At 44.1% G+C, this 18500-nt stretch overlaps 1 long non-coding RNA gene across 1 annotated transcript in view; it reads right to left on the bottom strand.

Annotated features, from left to right (window-relative positions):
- Window positions 1-7077: 7077 nt before the first annotated feature.
- Window positions 7078-18500, bottom strand: part of LOC122562769 — a 20341-nt gene continuing 8918 nt past the window's right edge. The window contains exons 2-3 of the long non-coding RNA XR_006315413.1: window positions 16983-16986; window positions 7078-7088 (exon numbers count right to left, since the gene is read on the bottom strand). This is a non-coding gene — a long non-coding RNA (uncharacterized LOC122562769). The remainder of the gene's footprint in view (window positions 7089-16982; window positions 16987-18500) is intronic.

Raw genomic sequence — 18500 nt, 5'->3', positions numbered from 1 at the left:
ACCACCCCCCCACCAATCCACCCACACACCCTTCGAAAAACAACCTTAAATACTGCCCAACCACTTTTCTGATTGTGGACATTAGATGGGGAGAGGATATGAATAAACGGAGATGCCTTGGTCCCCACAACCTGCATGCACTCATTGCCTGGAATGAATTCCTCCTTGTGGCTACTTTTGCCATTTTGATTGTCCCAACCTAAGGTTAAATTCCAGGGTACACTTTATTAGGACATCACCTCTGACTGCCACAGTGTACACAAGGGTTCCTTGTTTAAACATGGTCGCAGACATCCCACTATTAGGAAAGATGTGGGCAAATTAATGACTTGCACAACCTCAGGACTTTCCTCAGCCAGTGAAGTATTTCTGAAGTGCAGTCATTGTTGCAAAGTAGGAAAAACAGTTGTATTTGTACACAACAAATCCCAGGAGAGTAATCATGACAAGATGAGCCTTTTTTGTTTAGCAATGTTAATTGATGGTTAAATATTGGCAAAGACACTGGGGAACTGTCCTGCTCTTATCGAGTCATAGAATCAGCATGCAAACAGACTCTTCGGTCCAACCAACTCATGCCGAACATAATCCCAAACTAAACTGGACCTGCTCCCGGCCCATATTCCTGCAAACCTTTCCTATTCGTGTACTTATCCAAATGTCCTTTAAACATTGTAATTGTACCCGCACGCACCACTTCCTCTGGAAGTTCATTCCACGCAAACCACCCTCTTCTTTGAGTCAGTGCTGGGGTACCTCGCATATTCACCTTTGAGGCCATATGTGAGCTGTGAGCATTATTCTGCATTGAACCCTGGGTAGGCCTGGGCTATTTGCATATCTGGAAGAAGCACTCCATTTTCTAAACCTTGCATTCCTCATTTTAATAATAAAGGTCTTTGTTTTTCTTTTACTTGCTAATGTTGATGATTATAGCAGTGCGAGTGCAACGTTAGCAAACAGAGGAGAATAGAGCACAACACGTTACCTTTTTTCAAAATTGTTTAACTAACAAACCTTGTGATGGTGTGGATAGAAAGGCTATTATTTTATAAGGCAATTACATCTGCTTGGGCTCATGTGAAATTTCTGCTCTAATTCTCTACGATTATGTAAAACTGGTAAAGAACAGATTGCTTTGTTCCTCTTAAAATCACCTTCCTGTGACCTTGTATTTTAAAATCTTTTGAGCATTTGGTTTTATTGAGTTGCAGCTGTACAAAAATTATTTTATACGAGTTAAACCCTGTCTGGGACTTCCAGATGAGGACATCGAAACAGTTAAGCAACAGAGGGACAACTATATGTTTCTTGTGGTCAGTTGCACGATGGTTGGAACTTTGCAATTTATTGACATTGAAAATTTCTTTGACCCACTATAAGTAGCTATGACATCAGCTACTTCAGCCTTAACCTGTCATAGAGCTATAGAGATCGATAACACAGAAAAAGGCCCTATCATGTCCACACCAATCAGAAACATCCAGATGACTATTCTCATACCATTTTCCAGCACTTGGCCTATCGCTTTGTATGCCTTGGCATCGTGAGCATATATCTAAATGTTTTTTAAGTGTTATGAGGATTTCTGCCTCTGCCACCCTTACAGGCAGTGACTTTCCAGATCCCCACCCCGTCTTGGCGAAAGATCCTTTCCTCACAACTCCTGTAAATATTCTGCCTCTTACTTAAATCTACACCTCCTGGTCATTGATTCCTGTGTCAAGGAGAACAGTTTCTACCTATCTATGCCCACCTTCTGTCTCCTATTTAAGACACTCCCGACCTTATTGACCAAGTTTTGATCATCCGTTCTATCACCTTGTAAAAATTCCCCTCTGAAGCACCTTGGAATATTTTACGTTGTTAAAGAAGTTAACAAGGAGTTTTATAAATGCACATTTTTGGTATTGAAAAATCCAAGCCCCATAGTGTATCACAGTATCAAGAATTGAAAGATTTAGAGAGGACATCAATTGAAAAGTGCTCCTTCAGTGAGACACGGTAGTACAGGGTTATATAGTATTCATAGCACAGAAACAGGCCATTCGGTCCAACTAGTCTTTGCTGCTGTCTTTGCTCCACTCAAGTCTCCTTCCATCTTATTGGAATCTAATATCGCGACCTTTTGTACCTTTCACTGCTCTATAAGACCATAAAACCTGGAATCACAATTAGGCCATTCTGCCCATCGAGTTTGCTCTGCCATTCAGTAGGTGATCTAATAATCCTCAACTCCACTTTCTTGCCTTTTCCCCATAAACATTGATGGCCTTGCTGATTGAAAATCTGCATCTCAGCCTTGAATAGACTTCATAACTCAGTCTCTATAGCCACTGTGGTAAAGAGCTCCACAGATTCACGACTCTTTGAGAGAAGAAGTTCCTCCTCAATTCATAGTGGCCTCTTACTCTGCAAGAAGGCCTTCTGATCCTAGACTGTCCCACAAGGTGAAACAACTGTATTTAAGTTCTCTATGATTCCTCAATGTTCATTACGGTCACCTCTCATTCTTCTAAGCTCGAATGAATACAGCCTAACCTACTCAACCTCACCACATAAGAACATCTCTTCAAACCTGGGATCAACCTAGTGAACATTCTGTGGACAGCCTCTAATGCCAGTACAGAGGAACCTCGATTATCCAACCTTGCGATCTTGCCGGGTAGTCCGATATCCAGATAATTAAATGCCGGACAATCGAGGTTCCTCTTATTTTGCCAAAGATAAGAGGCCCAAGACTGTTTTCCAGGGGTGGTACAACTAATGTCTTATATAGTTTTAGCAACATTTACCACATCTATACACCATTCCCTTTGAAATATATGTTCTGTTTGCCTTCCTTATTAGCTGCTGAGTTTGGATACTCGCTTTTTTGTGACTTACACATGAGGACTCCAGCATCCCTGTGTGCTGTAGCTTTCTGCAGTTTTTCTCTCTTAAATAATATTCAGCTCTTCTATTTTTCCTGCTAATGTCTATAACCTCACAACTTCTCATATTATATTCCACCTGCATCCTTTCGTGCATCAATATACTTACATCAATATTCACTTCAACCACTCCCTATGAGACTGAATTCCACATTCTCACCACTGTTGTGAACAGGTTTTTTTCTGAATTCCTTATTGGTTTTTTTTGGTGACTATCTTAAATCGATGACCTCTGATTATGTTGCTCCCCACAAGAAGAGATCCTTTCCCTGTGTCCACTCTCATAATATGAGGCCCTTCGGCCCAAAAAGTCCCCACCGAAGAGTAACCCACCCAGACCCATTCCCCGATATACCCCTAACTAATGCACCTAACACTGGGCAATTTAGCATGGCCAGTTCGCCTGATCTGCACATCCTTGGATTGTGGAAGGAAACCCATGGGGAGAATGTGCAAACTTCACACAGACAGTTGCCCGAGGCTGGAATTGAACCTGGGTCCCTGGTGCTGTAAGGCAGCAGTGCTAACCACTGAGCCACCGTACCATCCCTTTTTAGATTCATGGGCCTTCCCTAAGCAACTCCCATCCATTCTATCCAGATCGAGTAAAGATTAGATTTAACAAAGAGCTGCCGGGAGACTTTCAGAATGTTGAGTATTCCATTGAAGTTACCCCTCAGCCTTCCTTATTTTGGGGAAAGGAGATCCACACTGTCACCCTTTCCTGATGCTCATACCTACAGATTTATGGTATCATCTTTGTAAATCCTCTGCACTCACTCCAGTGCATCCATATCTTTTTTATAATGTGTTGTAAAGAACTGCATTCAGAACTCTTAAGTGTAGTCCAATCAAGGCTCTTCCCTACTTTTCAATTCTATCCCTCAAGAAGTTAAACCTAGTGACTGAGTTTAAGAAACTGTCAGTTGCAAGTGACAGGAGTGATTAATGAATTGAGGATTTTCTATTTTTACAGCTCAGATATGACTTCATGCTGCTAACAGGATTGATTGGATTATCTCTGGTTGAACTATACACAAAATATAAATTTCCAGGTGCCTGCCATGCCTAACACTTGAAAATGTTTTGGAGAAATCTGTTCAGCTAAAATCAATTACTTCGGTGCAATTAGTATTGCTTTGGTGCATTTTACATTGTTTGTGTTTCCTGTATTACTTTTTGCTGTTTTAGTTAGTTCTGAAGCCAAAGTATCTCACGATAAATTCACATGAAAGTCCATTTTGTTAAGCATGGAATAATAAAGAAGTAATATAGACAAGGTACATATATTTTCGAATATGTTACTGTTGAAATTACCCTGGTTGTGTTATAGGTTCTGTGTTGATAATCCTGTATTGGGATTTGCATAGAGTCATAGAGATGTACAGCACAGAAACAGACCCTTCGGTCCAACCCGTCCATGCCAACCAACTTTCCCAACCCAATCTAGTCCCACCTGCCAGCACCCACCCCATATCTCTCCAAACCCTTCCTATTCATATACCCATCCAAATGCCTTTTAAATGTGTGGAGTTTGCACGTTCTCCCCGTGTCTGCGTGGGTTTCCTCCGGGTGCTCCGGTTTCCCCCCACAGTCCAAAGATGTGCAGGGTCAGGTGAATTGGCCATACTAAATTGCCCGTAGTGTTAGGTAAGGGGTAAATGTATGGGTATGGGTGGGTTTTGCTTCGGCGGGTCGGTGTGGACTTGTTGGGCCAAAGGGCCTGTTTCCACACTGTAATGTAATCTAATCTAATCTAATCTAATCTAAATGTTGCAATTGTACCAGCCAGCACCACTTCCTCTGGCAGCTCATTCCATACACGTACAACCCTCTGTGTGAAAACGTTGCGCCTTAGGTCTCTTTTATATCTTTCCCCTCTCACCCTAAACCTATGCCTTCTAGTTTTGGACTCCCCCACCCCAGGGAAAAGACTTTGCCTATTTACCCTATCTGTGCCCCTCATAATTTTGTAAACCTCTATAAGGTCACCCCTCAGCCTCCGACACTCCAGGGAAAACAGCCCCAGGCTATTCAACCTTTCCCTATAGCTCAAATCCTCCAACCCTAGCAACATCCTTGTAAATCTTTTCTGAACCCTTTCAAGTTTCACAACATCTTTCCAATAGGAAAGAGACCAGAATTGCACGCAATATTCCAACAGTGGCCTAACCAATGTCCTGTACAGCCGCAACATGACCTCCCAACTCCTGCACTCAATACTCTGACTGATAAAGGAAAGCATGATGAACATAAATCACTTTTGTCATATATTTGCTATTCTCCTTTTTTGTTCTATTTTATTCTGTTACTTTCTACAGACATCAGTTGTGACAACACCAGAATCAGAATTTCAGTGAACTCAAGTTGTGCAATTCAGTTTCAATATGCAGGTCAGTGGTATTGTACTGTTCCAATTTGATTTTTTTGATTCTTTATTATTGAGTTCACAATCCTCTGAACCCATGTTCTGACATGAGTTCGCAATTCCAACATGACTACAGCATTCAGCACATATCAAATATGCCTCTGATCTCTATATTTCTAGTATACTAACACTTAACCATGACACATCAAACCACATGCATTGCAACATTCAGATGTACATGGAGTCAAAAAGTTATGCTTGTGTCCATCCTAATCTCCCAATACAATAACTAGCTAGGTGACTCACTTAATTTCTTCAAAGTGTTCTTTCTCTAAATACTGGCGAATACACCCCCAGATCCCCAGGACATGGAGAGGTGACCTTCAAATGTTCCATTTGCCTCTTAGTGCTGTTTTAGGCCGATTGCACAAAGCAGAACTAAAGCTATATTTGCTCTTTGCGGCTGACCCCATGGACAGCCCACGGGAGCAACGTGACACACACATACACGCACAATTTGCTCATAGAGCTGTACAGCATGGAAACAGACCCTTGGGTCTACCTTGTCCAAGCCAACCAGATATCCTAAATTAATCTGGACCTATTTGCAAGCATTTGGCCTGCATCCCTCTAAACCTTTCCTATTCATATACCCACCCAGATGCTTTTTAAATGTTGCAATTATACTTGCCTCCACCACTTCCTCTGGCAGCTCATTCCATACACACTCCACCCTCTGTGTGAAAAAGTTGCCCCTTAGGTCCCTTTTATATCTTTCCCCTCTCACCCTAAACCTATGCCCTCTAGTTCTAGACTCCCCCACCCCAGGGAAAAGACTTTGTCTATTTATCCTATTCATGCCCCTCATGATTTTATAAATCCCTATAAAGTCAACCCTCAGCTTCCAACACTCCAGAGAAAATAGCCTCAGACTATTCAGCCTCTCCCTATAGCTCAAACCTGCCAACCCTGTATCTGTCAGATTGTTAACCTTTGAGTGCTGGCCTCATTAGAAATACAGACTTGGATTTTCATTCATTGCCCCAGCCCAAACTGAGCAGGACAGCAAGAACATCAAGGGCTACCAACCCTACCAATTCTCGACTGTAATGTTCCTGTAGTCCAATGGAGATTATGAGTGGATGGCCCTGGTTCCTAAGAAACATTTCCTGTGCCTGACACTGTCTCTGCTCACCCCAGAACCCCTGAGTTAACGTGTAGTGATAGTTGAGTGGGGGGTTTGGAAAGCCTCTCAGTGCCCTGATGGAAGAAAATGGCCTTGAGGCAGCCTCCTCTCTCATTCACTTCAATACTTACCTTCCGAAGGCCCAGTCTTCCAGTAGGCCCGTTGTTCCTGTTTCTGGGGCGTTTGTGTCTCATTAAGTGTGGTTCTATATTTTTCCTGCTACAATCACTGCCGTTTTTATCAGGGGCATGGATGACCTACCCTTTGTTGATGGAAAGCTTTCCTTGAACAGCAAGTAAGCCCCAATCCAGGAAGCTACTTGAGAGATGATTAGATAGCTAGAATGGCAAGCTGCTGTGATCCTGTAGGCCTCAGAACAAGAAAATCCAACTGCCTTACTTGAACACCTTTGGAACTGCATTTGCTTATATCATACTGAACTATTACCAGGTATTTGATTCACTATATCATTTCAAGAAAAGCATGATGTAATGATTTCAGCTAAAAGTAATCCCGAACAAGTCATATACCATGTTCCCTCTAAACTTTCTGGTTTCTGACTTTTGTTAAAAGAAACAAGTCACCTTCATAGAAGTGAAAACTAAAATCTATTTTACCTCCACTTGAAAATCCAATTTCCTAACTGACAATAACATAGAAACTTTTATCACGTTGAGCATAGCAAAGGCTATGGCTCTCAGTGATGTATTGACTGAATTGATGAAGACCTCAGCTCCAGAGTGAGTCCAGACTCTAGTCAAGCTGTTGCAATTCAGATATAACAACAGCAGCTACCCAGTGATATGGAAGATTTGCTCTGGTATGTTCTGCCCAGAGAAAACCTGAACAATTACAATCTAACCCCCATCAGTCGACTCTCAATGATCAAAATGATAGACGGTATTGTTAACAGGACTATCAAGCAGCACATCCTCTCTAATAACCTGCTAATAAAATGCTCAATTTGGCTTCTACCATCCAACTCCAGACCTCAAACATAGGAGAAAAGAGATAAATTTGAGAGGTAAGATGGGAATGACTGGCTATTGATATTTCATTGTCATTTGACAGAAACTCGAACAACGTTTAAATTATTGCAAGCGGGGGGAACCTTTCTTTTGGCTATACTCCTACTGAGCACAGAGGTGTGAGTTTATTGGAAGCTAATTATCTCAACCCCAGATCATTGTCTCCACCAGCTCCTGTAACAATGTCCTGGGGCTAACCATCATTTGTTGCTCCACCTTCACAGCCTCACTGCAGTATAAGGCTGGGAGTGAGGATTTTCACTAGTTACTGTATTATTGTAAGTTCCTTTCACAACTCTTCAAAAGATGAGATGAACAGTGCTTGCATGCAATAAGACCTAGACAGCATTCAGGCTGCTAAGTTACTAGTAACATTGGCATCAGCAAATAGTGTGTACCATCTACAAAATAAACTAACAATCACCAGGATATCTTGAACACCTTCCAAACCCATATCCTTTACTGTGTACAAGGCAGCAGGTGCATGGGAACATTATTACCTTCAAGTTGCCTATCATTTTCTCTTGGAAGTATGTCACCTTTCCATCAGTGTTGCTGGGTTAAATTCCCAGAACCCATTTCCTCACAGCTGTTTAGGAATTTCCTCACAAAACAGCTTGCATTGTTCTAGAAGGTGGCTAACCAACATCTTCACAAGTGCATTTCGTGATAGGCAATAAATACTGGCTTTGGCTGACGTGCCCCTATTCCCAGGATGAATCAAAAAATAAACTTCTCACCTACATTAAAGGAGCATTTCCTCTGTCCTCAGGGAAGTCTCAATTCAGTGCTGATCCTTGACAGCTTGAACTGCCAAGCACGTAGATATTAACACAAATGCTGTTAATTTTATATGATTGTAAATGGTTTATTCATTTCAGATCCCTCAGTTGAATGCACATAGTGAAGTAAATAAGTACTTGATTCACCGAAATTATAATTATTAGGCTTTGTATCTGAGATTGTCAGCAATTGTTTGCATTCAGAGGATGGACTGTAAGAATGGCTATTCTGTTAGATGAAATATCTTTGTAGCATTGATGCTATCACATTGTACATTTGTAGATTTGAATGTCTCTGAAGTGAAAATGCCAAACCTTATTTCCTCATGCTATGAAACCTACAATGGGTGTGTTAGAATAGGAGACATGTCAGCTCAAATGTTGAGATGAATTGATCCTGAGTTCAAATCCTGCCATGGCAGCTGACGAATTTGAGATCAACTTAAATAAATCCAAAATAATAACCTAATGTCAGTAATGGTGATGATGAAAGTCCCAGATAACTGTAAAAAAAATTCTGATTCACTGATTTTTTTTTACCTATGTCTAAAAGTAACGTCATCATAGTCCCACAAGACCATAGGCAAGTCTGGCCCAACATGTGATTCCATACATGCAGCAACACAACTGACCCTTAGCTGCCCTCTGAAATTGCCTAACACGATGGTTCTCAAACCTGTTTGTCTGTGGGCTATTGAATGTAGGACAGAGAGCCCATGGACTCCCTACCACTCCTAGTCCAGCTGTTGTTTCTCATCATACTAAAAAGTCTCATGAGAAAGATGTGCTGGTCAGGTGAATTGGCCATTCTTAATTGTCCATAGTGTTAGGTGCATTAGTCAGAGTGGGTTACTCTTCGGAGGGTCGGCGTGGACTTGTTGGGCCGAAGGGCCTGTTTCCACACTGTAGGGAGTCTAATCTAAAATCTAATCTAAAAATTAACATTAGCCTGTGAAAACTATGAAATAGCTGGACAAGTGTACATATTTGGAGTTTTGGATTTTAGGATGGCTACTGTTTTGCAAGCAAATGTAACAAATCCAATATGCAATAACTTCCTAAATTATAATAAATTATTAATTCTTGCCAGATCTAACATATAGTCATTTTCATGATATAAAACCGAATACTGAAAAGAACACATTTATTTACATCATTCCAATGTATGTTCTAAAATCACCACAATAACCTTCCACATCCATATTACTCAAACAAAATCTACAGTAACATTAAATCTTGCTTTTAAAGCTGCACTGTTGTTGCTTATACTCTTGCCATGCATGCAGGAACAGCACGGTGGGCGGCACGGTGGCACAGTGGTTAGCACTGCTGCCTCACAGCGCCAGAGACCCGGGTTCAACTCCCGCCTCAGGCGACTCTCTGTGTGGAGTTTGCACATTCTCCCCGTGTCTGCGTGGGTTTCCTCCGGTTTCCTCCCACAATCCAAAAATGTGCAGGTTAGGTGAATTGACCATGCTAAATTGCCCGTAGTGTTAGGTGAAGGGGTAAACGTAGGAGTATGGGTCTGGGTGGTATGCGGGTCGGTGTGGACTTGTTGGGCCAAAGAAAAATTAAGGACAATGATGGTATTTCAGACCATTGGAACCACTTTCTGATAATTTACGTCTTGCGCTGACTTTCACTCCTCTATTTTAACCTCTGGTGTAATAACGTGTTTTGAATCACTCCAAACAATGGCTTCATTTTTCTTGGAGACAGTGAGGACCACAGATGCTGGAGAGTCAGAATCAAAAAGTGTGGCACTGGAAAAGCACAGCAGGTCAGGCAGCATCTGAGGAGCAGGAGAGTCCACGTTTCGGGCATAAGCCCTGATAATTCCTGATGAAAGGCTTATGCCAGAAATGTTGATCCTTCTGCTCCTGCGATGCTGCCTGACCTGCTGTGCTTTTCCAGTGTCACACTCTGTGACTCCCTATTTTTCTTGTTAACCCTCGCTTCTTTATTTCAAAACGTGATGTTTTTAAATTTTGACATGGCCACACGGTCTGAGCAGCCCCATGTGAGTGCACCGTAATAGGACATTGACCCCAGTGTCTCCACTATTACCCTTCATGACAGATTATTCCCAATGCTGCCTCATTTTTACATCAAAATTCTTCCAACTGACAAGCAATGGGACATTGGTAACAAATTTTCACTGCATTCTTCTGATAACATTTATCGATTACTTGCGACAGTAAGGAGCCTAATTGCTTCACACTGGTATGCACTGTGCTGATAAAGTGAGATTGTGTTACATTGATGGAAGTAGATGACTGAGGAGGTTTTGTAGCGCTTCAGAGTCAGAAACTCAAGGTTTGACTCCCACACCAGCACTCTATAGCCAAGAACAGTACGTTCATAACACAAACAAGCAAGTCATGTATCAGAGTGCCTGCAACTCCTTCCAATACACACCGATGGTGGTAAGAGTAGGAGAGATTTCTAGAGGTCAGCATGCGATGTAAAGACAGTAGGAACTTCCAGCTAAACTATCTGTAGCTGAGGCCACTGTAGCTCTGACTCGCACCAACATCACATACAGGTACCTGGGAGTCAGGGCTTCAGTCACATCTTAAAACTGCAATGGTGTTCTTCAGGACCCTCCCCTGAATTCCAATTTTGTGTTAAATACAAGATAGCCCCTGATTGGGGCCCTCTTGTGGTGCCATGGTAGAGTCCCTACCCCTAGTCTGAGAGGCCTTCAAATCCCACCTGCTCCAGAGGTGTGCAGTAATGTCTCTGTAACAGGTTGATTAGGGAATAATAGGATAATTTATTTTTTTAAAAAGCCTCTGACAAAATCAATTGAGTCTTTTACATCGGAGTTTACATTCCTCATCCAAAAAGAATGGCACCTTTAAACGAAACAGCCCTCTAAGTACTGCACTCAAATGTCAGCTGAGATTATGGAGCTGCCAGTTCCCAGCGTTTACCCTGAGGGGTACAAATGAGACCATTGAGTCAAACTAACATTCCTATGTGCTGCATTTGGTTGCAATTTAGGTGATCACAGACAAATCAGCCAGAATTCCTTTGCAGTTGTGAGAATTTATAACTTGCAGCCAGATGGAGTATTTGAAAGGGGAGGTTGAATGTGCCTATAAAGGATAACAGAATAAAGGGACATGGCCAGATGTAGGATGAGTTAATCAGAGTGGAAAGCAGCTTATCTGAAAGCTTATAAACCCTGATGTGAACCGTGTTGCCAAAGCTTTTTGTCTTGCACTGATCGGACCAAACACATATTTTCTGTTTTGTAACTTCAAGGTAATTCCATATTGAAATCGTTCCTAAATTTAAGACTTATTAAAATAATTGTATAAATCTTAGAACTTTGTTTTATTCCATTTTGTCCTGGCTGTTGTAATGACAGAAGAACCTTCAGTGTTGTTGATATGATGGAATTATCACAATATCTGCAAGATTGCAGCAAATCAATTTATAATTGTTCACCAAGAAACCACATTAACATCTGATCACAATCTCTTCTGCCTTTGATTGGTGTCTGCTCCATATCCATAACTATGCAAATTCTTGGATTATTCTTCATATTAAAGGCATGGTATCAATGCAAATGATTGTATCCTCTGAAGGACGATTGCATTTTTATCATACAACAAATTGAGAACTGAACAGGGCTTGCAAAACAAAATCCTCCCGTTCAGTGGGATATGGGAAGTGAGAGTTTGGCGTCAGGTAATGATGCTCAGTTGAAGAGCCAGTGAGGCACAATGAGTCAATTTACCTCCTCCTGCACCATCACATTTCTGTCATTCTGTCAGCCTATTGAGTTTAATGTGCAATCATTTGATACATTCTGCTGTACCTTCTTCGTCACAACCCCACGACAGCACTCTGAGCCCCACCAATCAGTTCCAAAGGCCACCCAGTATCTTTCTTATGCAGTCAGATTGAAAAATTGTCCTGACTCATTTCATGAAATACTTGTGGGGGTATGGTGGTGGGGGGAGGGGGGGGAATCTTTAGGGTTTGGTTGAAGAGAGACGGTTAATACTGAAATGTTAGTGTCAAGATTAAAATGAAAAATCGCATAACACCAGGTTATAGTCCAGCAGGTTTAATTGGAAGCACTAGCTTTCGGAGCGCTGCTCCTTCATCACCACCTGATGAAGGAGCGACGCTCCGAAAGCTAGTGCTTCCAATTAAACCTGCTGGACTATAACCTGGTGTTGTGTGATTTCTAACTTTGTACGCCCCAGTCCAACACCAGCATCTCCAAATCAAGATTAAAGTGGTGCTGGAAAAGCACAGCAGGTCAGGCAGCATCTGAGGAGCAGGAAAATCGACGTTTTGGGCAAAAGCCCTTCATTAGGAATCTGAATACTGGATACAGAATACTGAAAAACGTAAAGAGTCAGGTCCCACCCCCACCAGTGGTGCTGTAAGCATTTGCGTGAGAGCAGACTGTAGACACAGATGCTTCCTTCCAAAGCCTCAAGCTCTGCCAATTCTTTAGACTATTTACAATGTGTTAAATAACAGGGTGATCTTACCAACAGAGTCTCTCTCTGGATTCGACCAAGCAGCAGCAAGTTGGTCAAACTAATTAAAAGCTTGATTAATCTGAGGTGGTAGCTGGGGAGCAGTGTAGCAGCCTGCTGGTCACTGTCCCTCAGCAGAGCCATGGGACCAGTGCTCTAGGCAGGATTACAGACCTGCCTGCGTTTAGCTGCAGCAGCAGGTGTGTGGTTATGCTGCTGAGCTCTACTATTTGCCCTTGGTTTATATAATTGTGAAAATATTTGTTCCCTCCAAGTTTTAATGTTTCTGCATGAGAGTGTTAAGCTTGTCCAACTCAGTGGCCACTTCAAATGAGTTGCAGAGGGTGGCTAGTGTCTGTTTCTCTTCAGTGGGATAGCAGCAGCAGTGTCCATTCCTGGCTCATGTGGAGATGCTGCTGGTGAAGAGGGAATGTGAACTGTGAGCTGAGCTCCCCAGGCGGTAGAAACACTGAATTTTAATGGACTCCGAGCTACCATTGTACACCTGTTATTTTGCAACAAGCCATCTGCTGCTCCCTCAGATGTGATTGGCAGAAATTCCACCCACTATTTAGCTCCGTGGTAACCATCCAAGTGCCCCAACGAAGGCTTGGACGTTGATGGATTTGAAGAGGATCGTGAGACGTGCTGAGCTGGACTGAATTTCTCACGTTGGGCAGAAATGGTGACCTGAGGGAGGATGTGATGGGGATGTTGGGCAGCGATGGGGGCAGATGTAGGGATGGGAGGAACATGACAGTGTCAGGGTGGGGTGAGTGTGGGGGTTTTGGGGTAAGTGACAGGATGTGGCGAGAATGTGAGGGTGGGGGTAGTGGGGTAGTTTCACTATCTGAGGGGTGTGTGAGGGTGTGCGGGTGTTGGGACGACTGTAGAGGGGGAGTGAGAGGAGATGGGAAGAGTATGGGGGAGGGAGAAAGAGTGTGAGGCAGTGGGGATGAGTGAGAATGTGTAGAGAGAGTGTGAGGCAGATACTTATCAGGGCCTGACCAATACAGCCCCTGGTGAGTGATAGTCTCCGGCAAGATGTTCAGTGAGGACCATCTCAATGTCAAGATCATCTCGTCTCATCAGGCAAACTTTCTGAGGAGGCACAGTGAAATACTCACCAGCAGTGGAGACTTTCTCACGGGGCCATGGATAGTTTCTCACTGGACACAGTTTGTCAGTGGGCCGTGGAGATTCTCATCATGCTGTGGAGTTTCTCACTGAACTGTGGAGAGATTCTCACTGGGCTGTGGAGAGTTTCTCACTGAGCTGTGGAGAGATTCTCACTGGGCTGTGGAGAGATTCTCACTCCACCACATCGGGCAGCTCATTCCAGACTCGTACCACCCTCTGCGTGAAAAAGTTGCCCCTTCGGTTTCTTTTATATCTTTCCCCTCTCACCCTAAACCTATGCCCTCTAGTTCTGGACTCCCCCACCCCAGGGAAAAGACTTTGCCTATTTATCCTATCCATGCCCCTCATAATTTTGTAAACCTCTATAAGGTCACCCCTCAGCCTCCGACGCTCCAGGGAAAACAGCCCTAGCCTGTTCAGCCTCTCCCTGTAGTTCAGATCCTCCAACCCTGGCACCATCCTTGTAAGTCTTTTCTGAACCCTGTCAAATTTCACAACATCTTTCTGATAGGAAGGAGACCAGAATTGCATGCAATATTCCAACAGTGGCCTAACCAATGTCCTGTACAGCCGCAACATGACCTCCTAACTCCTGTACTCAGTACTCTGACCAATAAAGGAAAGCATATCAAACGCCTGCTGCACGATCCTATCTACCTGCCACTCCACTTTCAAGGAGCTATGAACCTGCACTCCAAGGTCTCTTTGTTCAGCAACATTCCCTAGGACCTTATCATTAAGTGTATAAGTCCTGCTAAGATTTGTTTTCCCAAAATGCAACACCTCTCATTTATCTGAATTAAACTCCATCTGCCACTTCTCAGCCCATTGGCCCATCTGGTCCAGATCCTGTTGTAATCTGAGGTAACCCTCTTCGCTGTCCACTACACCTCCAATTTTGGTGTCATTTGCAAACTTACTAACTGTACCTCTTATGCTCACATCCAAATCATTTATGTAAATGACAACAAGTAGAGGACCCAGCACTGATCCTTGTGGCACTCCACTGGTCACAGGCCTCCAGTCTGAAAAACAACCCTCCACCACCACTCTCTATCTTCCATCTTTGAGCCAGTTCTGTATTCAAATGGCTAGTTCTCCCTGTATTCCATGAGATCTAACCTTGCTAATCAGCCTCCCATGGGGAACCAAGTTCCACACTGGGCAGTGGAGAGTTCCCGATTGATTTGCCATGCGCTGTGATCTAGTCAGACTCCACTGCGCAAACTAGCTGTAGGGAAAACTCAACAGAAACTTGAGTGGATTCTTGTCATATTCAGCTCACTGCTTGCTCCAAATGATCTTCATGATGGACATCAAGCACCAACATTTATGGTACACTTCATGGCAACTCACCATACCTGGTTATCAGCTTCCAACACATGCCAATCCATACGAACACTCATGGGCACATCTTCAATATACTTACACTACAGCTCTGCATTTCAGTGCTGCACCTAGGGCTGTTCTGACAATTATCACTGCTATACTGCAGCAAGGACGGTCTACACTGAGGGACACAGCCAAGGACTGGGTCAGGGAGACAGCGTATACTGAGGGACACGGCTCAGGGACTGGATCAGGGAGACGGCGTACACTGAGGGACACGGCTCAGGGACTGGATCAGGGTGACGGCGTACACTGAGGGACACGGCTCAGGGACTGGGTCAGGGTGACGGCGTACACAGAGGGACACGGCTCAGGGACTGGGTCAGGGTGACGGTCTACACTGAGGGACACGGCTCAGGGACTGGGTCAGGGTGACGGCGTACACTGAGGGACACGGCTCAGGGACTGGGTCAGGGTGATGGCATACACTGAGGGACACGGCTAAGGGGCTGGGTCAGGGAGACGGCGTGCACTGAGGGACACGGCTCAGGGACTGGGTCAGGGTGACGGCGTACACTGAGGGACACGGCTCAGGGACTGGGTCAGGGTATATCTCCAGGCTCTCCACCTGCTACCACGTCACCCACGTACTCTGAACCCAACTCCATGCCCGCAGCATCCTTGCATTGCATTGCCTTTCTGCGCATTACTCCTGCACCCAGAGATCCCAGGGTCATTCTGCCCTGCCATACTGTTGAACACAGACACAAAGCCACGATGTTTGTTACAATAGTCAGTGTGCCTCAGTCCCATCAGGGCCTGGCGGGGCTTTCCAGCACAGATCGAGCAGCCTGTCTGATCAGAGTCAAGATTCACTGCTCAGAGTTGAATGATAAACCCGTGCTCCACTCTGCCCTATTGTGGTTTGCTCCCCTGCTGGGTTGACGAAGACATGGCCATTATTGGAGATGAATAGCTGTCACAGTTGGTGCAGGGTGGGGAGGTGTTCTGGGCAAGTGAATGGGCAGCACAGAGGGCTAACAGGATGGTTGGGGTTGGGTATTGAGGTGGATAACAGCGAGCGAGAGAAGATGTTGCAGACAACAGTGAGAGCGAGAGAGCATTGGCCTTGGCAGGAGGTGGGTACAGCAGCAGGTTTTGAGGAGAAGATGGTGGCATTGCCAGTGGCAGAGTGGAGAAGGTCAATGACCGCCACTTTACAGGATTGGGCATTACTCCGGGAAGTTGAGCGTGGCACTGACCCAGGAGGCAGCTGCTAGTTCAGGGTGGTATTTTCTGCCTGTGGCCTCCTGTGCTGTCCCTGACTCTGCAGCACCTCAGCCGGGAGCAGGACCCTGCATCCTGTCATATCCAGGGCAAGTATCAGAAAGAATGCAGGACAACTGCCAGGGCTTACCCAGGGCTACGGCCTTTAAACTGACCCCAGGGCCGGGGGTGCCAGTCAGTTCCCGAATCTCTGAGTGGTCAGTTGTTTCTGGGGAAGTACACGGTTAGCTGGGGTGGAAATTGGACATCACAGGGGCTGAAACGTAACTAATTACGGCACTGCTTATTCTAAACTTTGACATAAAATAAATCATATGGAATAGACATATTAATATAATGATTTATATAGACGATGCCGTTCAGTAGATTACACTATGATGGCCACACATCTCCTCAAGCTACACCTTTCAGTTAAATCTCCAACATGACTCTTAATCAGGTTAGAATTACTGCTGCAGCACCTCCACCTGCAAGGTCAGAGGTCACACAACACCAGGTTTTAGTCCAACAGGATTATTTAAAATCACAAGCTTTTGGTGCTTCACCTAACGAAGGGGCAACACTCTGAAAACTTGTGATTTCAAATAAACCTGCTGGACTATAAACTGATGTCGTGTGATCTCTGACCTTGTCCACCCCAGTCCAACACCGGCACCTCCACACCATGGCTATCTGCAAAACCAGTCACTGTGGATGTTGGCCTTTGTTGGTGAGGCATATGGTACCCCACAATGGTCAAATAGTCTATGGACAACATAACTGTATCACAGTAGCATCGTCTTTGGGTAAGAAGGGCATGTAACTGGAGAGCTTTGAAGTGCCTGAATTAATTGGAAGGAGCAGAGTAGGAAATTGCTTTTGCTGTGATTAATTTGGGAAGAACTGTTTCTACTTTTGCCAAAACAGTTTAATTATTGCTGTCTGAATCCCTGGATGAGGTTTTTAATGTAACAACTTATACATGTCCCAGTGATATTTGGATTGCAGGTATTTCCATTGCAAGGCCTTTTGTTTGTGGATGTCCTTTTATGTAACTATACTTTCCTGTTGTTTATCATGGATGTTGCCTTTAGCTGGTTCCTCATGACACTCTCATTACATTAAAGAGAAATTCAGTCTGCAAGAGATTGCCACTCTCTCCATTTTGTAATCATATAGTAATAGTGGCTTAGAGAGTTGAAATATGAGGAAATGTTGCATAAACTTGGCTGGTCTTACCTGAGTTTAAAGGATTAAAGAGTGATCAGATCAAGGAGCATGAAATGTTAGAAGAGTTAGATAGGCACAGAGAAGTTACTTTCCCTGGTGTGCAACAAGAATATATATACACTCCCTTCTCAGGAGCTTGGCCAATCAAAGCATTTATCAAACAATAAGTAGTGGAAAAGAGGAAATCTCATCCAATCTTGGTTGACATTTGCAGCTTTTGAGATTGAGACTGAAAGGTTTTTGTTAAGCGAACCTACCCTGAGATAGGTCACCTCGAAAATATGGCTAACTGAAGTTCAGGTACAGATCACTGATGATCTAACTGGTGAAGCAGGCATCAGCGTTAAATGGCTTAATCCTGCTCCAAATGTTCCTACATAATGCATCGTTTCGGGCACAGGCCCTTCTTCAGGAATGAGCAGAGAGTGTTCAGCAGGAGAACATAAAAGGTAGGGAGGAGGGACTTGGAGGAGGGGCGTTGGAAATGTGATAGGTGGAAAGAGGTCAAGGTGAGGGTGATAGGTCGGAGTAGGATGGAGGCGGAGAGGTCAAGAAGAAGACTGCAGGACAGGAAGGCGGTGCGGGGCTGGAGTGATTCGGCTGAGACAAGGTGGGGGGAGAGGGGATGAAGAAACTGGTGAAGTCCAAGTTCATCCCCTGTGATTGGAGGGTTCCCAGTCGGAAGATAAGACGCTCCTCCTCCGACCGCCGGGTTGTTGTGGTTTGGCGGTGG

This window comes from Chiloscyllium plagiosum, chromosome 25 (genome assembly GCF_004010195.1).
Source record: "Chiloscyllium plagiosum isolate BGI_BamShark_2017 chromosome 25, ASM401019v2, whole genome shotgun sequence".
NCBI classification, from domain to species: Eukaryota; Metazoa; Chordata; class Chondrichthyes; order Orectolobiformes; family Hemiscylliidae; genus Chiloscyllium; species Chiloscyllium plagiosum.
This window is presented reverse-complemented; position numbering and strand designations above follow the sequence as displayed.